The 8,662-nt window shown below is 41.1% G+C and overlaps 3 non-coding genes across 3 annotated transcripts; all 3 read right to left on the minus strand.

The window, feature by feature from the left end:
- Positions 1–2,029: 2,029 nt before the first annotated feature.
- LOC129039745 (U7 small nuclear RNA) lies at positions 2,030–2,091 on the minus strand. Its single transcript, XR_008503448.1, has one exon. It is a non-coding gene; the product is annotated as a U7 small nuclear RNA (small nuclear RNA).
- A 4,840-nt stretch (positions 2,092–6,931) lies between these two features.
- TRNAM-CAU (transfer RNA methionine (anticodon CAU)) lies at positions 6,932–7,003 on the minus strand. Its single transcript has one exon. It is a non-coding gene; the product is annotated as a tRNA-Met (tRNA).
- A 349-nt stretch (positions 7,004–7,352) lies between these two features.
- Positions 7,353–7,423, minus strand: TRNAG-GCC (transfer RNA glycine (anticodon GCC)). Its single transcript has one exon. It is a non-coding gene; the product is annotated as a tRNA-Gly (tRNA).
- Between the last annotated feature and the right edge of the window lie 1,239 nt (positions 7,424–8,662).

The raw sequence follows: 8,662 nt of genomic DNA on the forward strand, positions 1-8,662 counted from the left end.
CTCGGGCTTGGCGACAGAGCTTATAGACAAGCTAAGCTACTTGGAGAGAAGTCCCCTGATTTCATCATGTTCTTTAACTTGGCATCACATTTGTCCCCTCCTTTCATTCCTCTTCGCTCTCTTTTTCGAGATTGGTTTCTCCCTGCCCATCCATCCCGCCTCCTTGAGAGAACATGTGAGGGTTGATTAGCCTCCGAGTGGGTGAGAGAGTACGTGTGGCCTTCTCCTGCCATCTTGTGGCAAAAAAGCACAAGTTCAAGGCGTTGTGTTTTCCAGCAGTTAAAATGCTTTCTTCTTAACTCTGCTGAGTCAGTGGGCTAGGGTAGGGTTTCCATTTTTCACTCCTTTTAATTGCAGGATTCAAGCTTCTTCAAGAGTCGTTAGTGCGGAGGTTAAAAGGGAGCGGGAGGGGGGCGGGGGAGCTAAATAGGAAGAGCGAGGAGTGGGTAAGGGAGAAAGTCCTGTTGAGTTTTGTGATCTGGTCAGAGCTGTCCAAAAGAAATAAACAAATAAAAAAAGCCAAAATGCTTTATACTCTAAAATAAATAATAATACGATCATGCTTTCTAGTTCTATTAGATTACAACTCAATTTAACCTTAATTATCTGTTTAAAGGCCCTGTCTTCAAATACCAACCACACTGAGGTTTGGGACTTCAACATGAAGTTGTTTTGTTTTGTTTTGTTTTTTGAGACAGAGTCTCACTCTGTCGCCCAGGCTGGAGTGCAGTGGCGCAATCTCGGCTCACTGCAACTTCCACCTCCTGGGTTCAAGTGATTCTTCTGCCTCAACCTCCCGAGTAGCTGAACTACAGACAGGCACCTGCCACCGCGCCCAGCTAATTTTTGTGTTTTTAGTACAGACAGGGTTTCACCATGTTGTCCAGGCTGATCTTGGACTCCCAAAGTTCTGGGATTACAGGCGCGAGCCACTGCACCTGGTCTAAGTTTTGAGGGAACACAATGACTTAAGACCATAACAGCACTTAAGACCATTTTCCATGCTTTCATCCCAACTTTCTATTCCAAGTTCTCCTTTATAAAATATCTACATTTAGCTTAATTTGCAGATAAGGTGACAGTTACGATATTCCTTAAACAGAAGTTAAAAGTCAGTTGCTCACAAAGGCCCAGCACATTAGAGCAAAAACAGCTGGATATTAAAAATCATGCCTTATCTCTATAAAGAGAGGTGCTATTTGCCATTTTTCTTGAAACACACAGACTTCTGACATATTTCATTTTTCCAGTTTTGATAGAGATAATTGACCAAGATATATTTCACTGTTTTCTTAAATCTGCTGTAAGAACAACCATAGCACAAGCATATTGATAAATGCCAACTAATATGGAAACTAACAGGACCAGTGGGAAATTGAGAACTGAAGACAAAACCTGTGCAATTTGATTTCACTGATTTCTCCCTTCTAGCAATGCAAGCACAAGGACAGTGTGACTTCCAATTTTTCAAGAGTATATGCAGCTTAATATGAAATATAAATTTTCAATAATGACAGCTAATAAAAAATTTATATCATGGTACAGACTATTAAAAAAAAGTCTGTTGACTTCATCAAGTCCTTCACCTCTAAAGTAGAGATCTCATGAAGCCCTTCATCCTTGAAGTTGAGATCTCTGGACATTAACAAAGATTCCTGTATCCATGACAAGCTTTTCACCAAGCTGCTCTTTCTGCCATCAGGGCCCAGATCAAATGCTCCAGCCTTCCCAACTTTCTAAATTCTCAGCTGAAAATAATTCATTCCTCACTTGGCCCCTCTGGATAAAGCATCAGGCCTCACATACATCAGGCATTCAAGAGTTATTTTCTGCCAGTTAAGTAAACAGATAAAGTGAACTAAAAGAAAAAACAAAAAACTCAGTTCTCACAGCTATGAGGTAAAAGTGGGGAAAGATGTTCGGAGTTGTTCATTGTAGATTTAGTAGTTACCTGGGTAAATAAACCTGTTCTTTTCTATTTATGTTATATTTGTCTTATTGTTTTATTAATGTTATTCTTTGTGGGGGTGGGGACGTCCCAGCGAAAACCAGAAGGCCTGCTAGACAAATTCTAAAAGAGCTGTAACACTATTTTTTATTATTAATATTATTCTTAATTGACAAATCATAATTGTATACATTTTTGACAGAGAGTGTGATGTTTTGATATATTGTTGGGGCTCAGAAAACTATAACCCAAAATGAAGCCCTCAGCAGCAGCCTCAGAAGCAGAAGCTTTTCCCTGACCTCCTGCCCTTCTGTCTCTGATCTATCATTCTCCCTCAAGGTTAGCCACAGAAACTAGAATCTCTCTTCCCCAAGGCAGGTCATAAAAACCAGAATCCTTTTTCCCCAAAGCCAGCCGTAAAACCTACAAATATTACTCTAGCTCCCCTCACCCACCCCATTTCCCAAGGCTTTTTGTATGAAAACTGGCCATTTATGGTCAGAAATTATCTGCCCTACCTTGTTTGACTGTAGGTCATAAGACCCCTATTCCAGAGAGGGACCTGCCCCATACTCAGAAGGAAGGAATGCTGCTCAGAGAGGCCAAGAAGAATCTGGACAGACAGGCCTTGCTGCGTTTCCCTACTCTGTTTACTATCATTAGATCCTACCCTTCATGTCCAATCATTTCTACAAGGCTGTCCATACTTTATGGAACCTTAAAAACAATGGACAATTTCTCCTGTATCTTTAGGCCTTCATTTTGAAGGGCTCCCATGTCAGGTACAACTATGATCAAATAATTTTTTTTCTCCTATTAATCTGCCTTTAGTCAGTGATTTTCAGCAAACATTCAGAGAGTGAAGGGGAAGCTTTCCTTTACTCTGTAATGTAATTCAAGGAGTTTTTCTTTCTTTTTCTTTTTTTGCCTTCACTCTACTCTGTTGCTGAGGCTGGAATGCAGTGGCATGATCCCGGCTCACTGCAATCTTCACCTCCCAAGCTTAAGCCTCATGTCTCAGCCTCCCAAGTAGCTGGGACCACAGGTATGCACCACCATGCCCAGATAATTTTTGTACTTTTCGTAGAAGGGGTTTCACCATGTTGGTCAGGCTGGTCTGGAACTCCTGGACTCAAGTGATCCGCCCACCTTGGCCTCTGAAAGCTGGGATTTTCATGTGTGAGCCACCGTGCCTGGCCCCTTGCCTCTATAATGTATACTGAAGGAGTCCAGGAAATATCATCCCAAAGTATGCCTCATTGTTATGCTGATTACTTCACACTAAAGTTATTTGGGAAATAGCAAATGCACAGAGAGGGGCTTTTTCTGAATCTCCTTTATTTGACTAAATGCAGATTCTCCAGGAGAAGGAAGTCAATTAATCACGAAAATCCTTCCTAGCAATTTTTATCTATCTTGGGAAGATTAACAGCAACAGAATTGGAACTGAGAAGAGACTAGAAATTGGCTCCTCCCCCAGATAGGCCACTATCTATTCTGAAAGTCCATTCCTGTTTTCATTATTGTACTCTTCCTAGGTCGCTCCAACTCCTCTTTCTCCTTACTCCTCTATTTAAATAGAGAAAGAATTTAAGTTGTAGAGAGTTGATAAAATGCTGAATGATTCCGAGTGATGAATGTAGAAAGGAGGTGGGGAGAGAGGAAAGCTAGTCTCAGTACCCTTTTCCTCCAAACCTGACCAGTTCTTGGCCAGAGAAATAGTCTCCCACATAAGGAGTTTCCAGGCGTCTGTAAGAAATTCTGAGGTTTGAAAACCTCTTTAGTTGGCATCCAAAAGATTAAAATGGGGAACTGAGGACTAATAATTTGAGGAATTAGAAAGTTTAAGTTCTATCCACTACTCACCCTGGCTACCATCACCTCATTTTATGTAATTTACTGGATTGTCTGTTCTTCCTGGTCTCTTTTTCCTCAACTAAAAGTGATTTCCAAAGTCTCTTCCAGAAGAAATAGTTGGCTTCTGAAAATAGATCTCCTCCATATGGATCACATGAAGCTATCACTAACAAATGTGACATGTGATAAGATTTGTTTCAATCATGGAAAAAGTAGTTCTACACTGCCAACCTAAATAACAGAGGGAGGCTCTCTAAAAGAAAATATATTTTGGGGGAATAGAGCATTGTAGTGGGAATATGCATGCCAGAGTAAACAAGGTGAGTATATAAGAAGGTAAAAAAGACAAGGTTAAAAAATCAGTTATTTACATAATTGTTTAGAAAGAATTATCCTTGACTTAAAGATTGAGAACTAAACTGATTTTTATCTTGCCCAAATTCCCATCTAAGGGGTCTGGGGAGTCATGCCCTACAAATCATAAATTCTCATCAGATGGGTTTTATTTAACCCTATACATTATGACTTACTTTCCAACCTGACTCTGGCATAAAACATTATGAGACAAGGAAGAAAATCAAAATATTTTACACCAAAAAACATGTTTCTTTGCCATATTTTGAAATGGCCCTGCAAAGTTGTTTTTTTGTGTGGGGGAAAATTTGTGTCTGTAAAGAATCTCTATTAGCATAGCTAGATCTTTTTCTTCCAGACCCTCCCAATCCTAAAGAGATTAACTAAGATCTGAATAGGAAACATTTGTTGTCATCTATTGTCTCTAAGGGCAGCCACTGTAAGACTTCAAAAGAACTTGGACTCCACAATCTTTTTCTTAACCTGAACACTCCCTTTCTATCAATCCCAGGTCTTCAGATAAATTCAACCAATTGTCAACCAGAAAATGTTTAAATTCACCTGTAGCGTGGAAGCACCCCACCCCGACCCCCCACCCCAACACTCCTGCCCCGCCTGGGCGTCCTGCCTTTCTGGACCAAACCAATGTATTTCTTAAATGTATTTGATTGATGTCTCCTGCCTCCCTAAAATGCATAAAACCAAGCTGCGCCCCGACCATCTTGGGCACATGTTCTTAGGACCTCCTGATGGGTGTGTCACAGGTCATGGTCATATTTGGCTCAGAATAAATCTCTTCAAATATTTTACAGGGTTTGACTCTTTTCATCGACAAGATCAATAACAAAGGTAACACCAGTTCAAGGTTAGACAGACAGTTACTGGATGGATGTCCTTATAAAAATATTTTTGTGTAAATTTGCAAGGGCCTTTATACAAGGTTGTGGTTTTTACAATGTTTTGTGATAGTTTTTATGATCAGACATACAAATATAAAAACCCACTCCTCATGGCCTTCCTGGGCTTTATTTGTCAGAGTTTTCTTAACATTAGTGATTACATTTTGATTCTGACAACTTTCACAATACAGTGACAGTGTGCTCTGAGGCCCCAAAGTGTCTGTCTTTACAAAACGACTATCTTTATATAGCTGCTCTCTTTTGAATTCACTACTTTGCAAGGAGGCTCTGTCTATAGTCATAATATCCAAGAACAAACTGAAAATTCATTTCTTAAATAGGATCCAGGAGAAAATACAAAATAAAGTTCCATTTTTCTTGGCTTTTTTTTTTTTTTTTAGATAAATCACATGTGCCTCTGATTATCTGTGCGATTAGAAAGTTTCTTATCAAGAACAGTGCTGGAGTTTGAGACCACCCTGGCCAACATGGTGAAACCCCGTCTTTATTAAAAATAAAAAAAAATTAGCTAGGAGTGGTGGTGCGCACCTGTAATCCCATCTACTTAGGAGGCTGAGTCAGCAGAATTGCTTGAACCCGCGAAGTGGAGGTTGCAGTGAGCTGAGATGGTGCCATGGCACTCCAGCCTGGGCAACAGAGCAAGACCGTCTCAGAAAAAAATTGTATTGCCATGGGCCTATATATAAGCAAGAGTGAAAATGAAACGGGACAGATGAACATCAAAGTCATAATAGACTTGCCGTGAGAAAGTCGATAACAGGTCTGGGGATGGAGTTGAAGAATACTTAAATTTCATGAGTGTTTTCCTCTTTTCTCTAAATATAAAAGAGACCTGTAGTTTATATGTCATGATGTTAAATAATAGATCAAATCCGTGTGGTCACTTTTGAACTCTTCTATACTTTTTTAAAAGGTAAAATAAGATGATGAGTAATGAGGAATACTGAAGTTTCGGTTTGGTGAATTGGAAATTGTGACTATTAGCTAATATTTACCAACTCACCAGTATCTAAGATGTACCAGGCCTTGTTCTAGGTATGATGGCAACCACAATGCCAAAACACAAAAATCTGTCCTTGTAAATTTACTTCCCATGAGAGAGAAAATACTAAATGAATAAAGACACAATATGCTGCATAGTAATAAGTGCTAAGGAAGAAAACAGACTAGGAGCAAGACATTTTTTGGAAGAGTTGTTACTCAAAATAACTTCATGGTCTGGTGAGAGGGTTCACGCCTGTAATCCCAATACTTTGGGAGGCCGAGGCAGGATAATCTCAGCGCAGGAGTTCGAGACCAGACTGGGCAAAAAAAGTGAGACACTTTCCTCCCACCCTCCATCTCTCCAAAAAACAAAAATTCAGCTGGGCTAGGTGGGGGGCACCTGTAGTTCCAGCTACTCAGAAGGCTGCTTAAGCCCACGAGTTCGAAGTTGCAGTGAGCTATGATAGCACCACTTGCACTCCAGCCTGAGTGACAGAGTGAGGCCCTGTCTCAAATAAAATATAAAATAAAATATATAAAATAATAAAAATAAAATAAATACTTCCAATTCTCTTTAACTGAATCTCTAAAAATTAACTACCTATAAACTTGGAACTCTAAACTTAAATTATAGTTCACAAAATGGTAGTATGCAGAGGTGGAGATATTTCAGCTCATGGACTTAGTATCAATTCCCGCTCTGTAAGATAGGGTACCTCTGATTTCTTAACTGAAAGCTGCTTCCTGATTTTCTCCTCGAAGGAATGTGAATACTTCCACTTGCTGTCACTTTTCGTATTGATTGAGCTAGCAAGGGAAGAAAGGCTGGTGAGAGTATGTCCTAAGTACCTTTTTAGAAAAATGAACATAGCAGAGGATGGTTTCGATCCATCGACCTCTGGGTTATGGGCCCAGCACGCTTCCGCTGCGCCACTCTGCTCTGTGCAACAACAAGGCTTTGCAGTGAATTCATTGTGAGATTTTCCTCAAAAGTTGGTGGGGATTTTCGTTTTTTGGTACGGTTAAATAAATCTGATTTCCACCCCCCACCAAGGACCACTAGTTCTATTCATGCTGCAAACATGAGGATGAATTCAGCGTGTATTGGTATCAAACATTCTGAAAGCAAAAAAAAAAACCTTGATGTTTCTGTAGGAAAACAGCCTGTCGCTGGCCTACCTGCTTTATCATGTAGTCAGGATGTAAGGGTAAGGCAAAAAAAGGTATAGGGAAATATCCAACTTCTGAAATAGAATACATAGTTTTGAAAAAGAATAAAATGCTGCTATTGCATTGGCCGGGAATCGAACCCGGGCCTCCCGCGTGGCAGGCGAGAATTCTACCACTGAACCACCAATGCCTCGCGCACGCATATGTCTTACCGTTTCTAGGAATGCTTTGTCGTCTTTCAGGAATCCAGTACCATAGGCTGTGTTTTCAAAAAGATACTTAGGTAGCTTTCTGTTCTTATTGAATAGAGCCTCTTAATAGAGCCTTCTTCCCTTCTTTTCAGGAAGGAAAAAAAATCCCTTTTCACTGTAACTTCAAAGCGTCTCCTGCAGCACTGGAGGCTGGCCCCATGTGTGGGCGGCCCGGCTCCAGCACGGTCTCCGCGGTGCTGTTGGACTGCTCTGCTCTGGCTGGGCCAGCACCTCCGCCCGGCGGGTCGCGGGCGCCTGTGGTGACTCTGTCCGCCGCTGCCGGGCCCTGGGTATCCGCTTGCGGACTGCTCCCAAGCTCCTGCCTCTTAAGTTTCAGGAAGCGCTATGGGAGATGCCAAATTCCTTAGTTTGCTTGGGAGACAGAAGACATTTTATGACCATGGGAGGCTCAAAGTCCAGGTGGGTTCTGGAGGGAACGGGAGAGGTAGAAAAGGGGTACAAGAGCACGAAGAATAAAGAAAATGAAGTGGAGGACCAAGGAGGAAGAGAACCCTAGCAAAAGATAAAAGAGGCAGGAGCCAAAACAGGAGGGAGGAGGGGAGGAGCCAGAGGGAAGAGGAGGCAAACAGGAACCTAGTGTTGCTCTCCACTGGTCTCCCCAAAGAAAAGGGAGGCAGTGGGGGATTTAAGAATTGTATGGGTTTACCTTATGCTTCAGTTGTCATGGTTGTGGGGGTGGCACTGGAAACTTCTTCCTGGCAAACTGAGCGCAAAGGTCTCATTGAAGAATAATTTCCACAACGGGCGCAATGATGACTCTAATACAAATATAAAAATGAACCCGGGTAAAAAAATTTATGTAACTCATTAATGAGGTAATTGGTGAGGTGTTGATACCTGTTCAAAGGAGAATCCAAAGAGTGCTCGCTTCGGCAGCACATATACACAAAGGAGAATCCAAAGAACTGACGCTATTTATAGATGAGGAATATTGAAATAGGTGTGTAAATGAGGCCAAAACTGTTTTGGTGAGATGTTCCTCAAACGTATTTAAAGAAGATGTCCGTCCATTTTGTCCCTACCGCGGTACAGAATTAATTTGCATGTCCATACATACGAAGAATTTTGTATCGCCATCATTATCTACAATTTGCAGAGTTGTAAAATAACTCCCATACAATCGGAATCAGATGACACAGAAAGATGTGCTATAGTTT

The sequence above is a fragment of the Pongo pygmaeus genome, chromosome 5 (assembly GCF_028885625.2).
Source record: "Pongo pygmaeus isolate AG05252 chromosome 5, NHGRI_mPonPyg2-v2.0_pri, whole genome shotgun sequence".
NCBI lineage: Eukaryota > Metazoa > Chordata > Mammalia > Primates > Hominidae > Pongo > Pongo pygmaeus.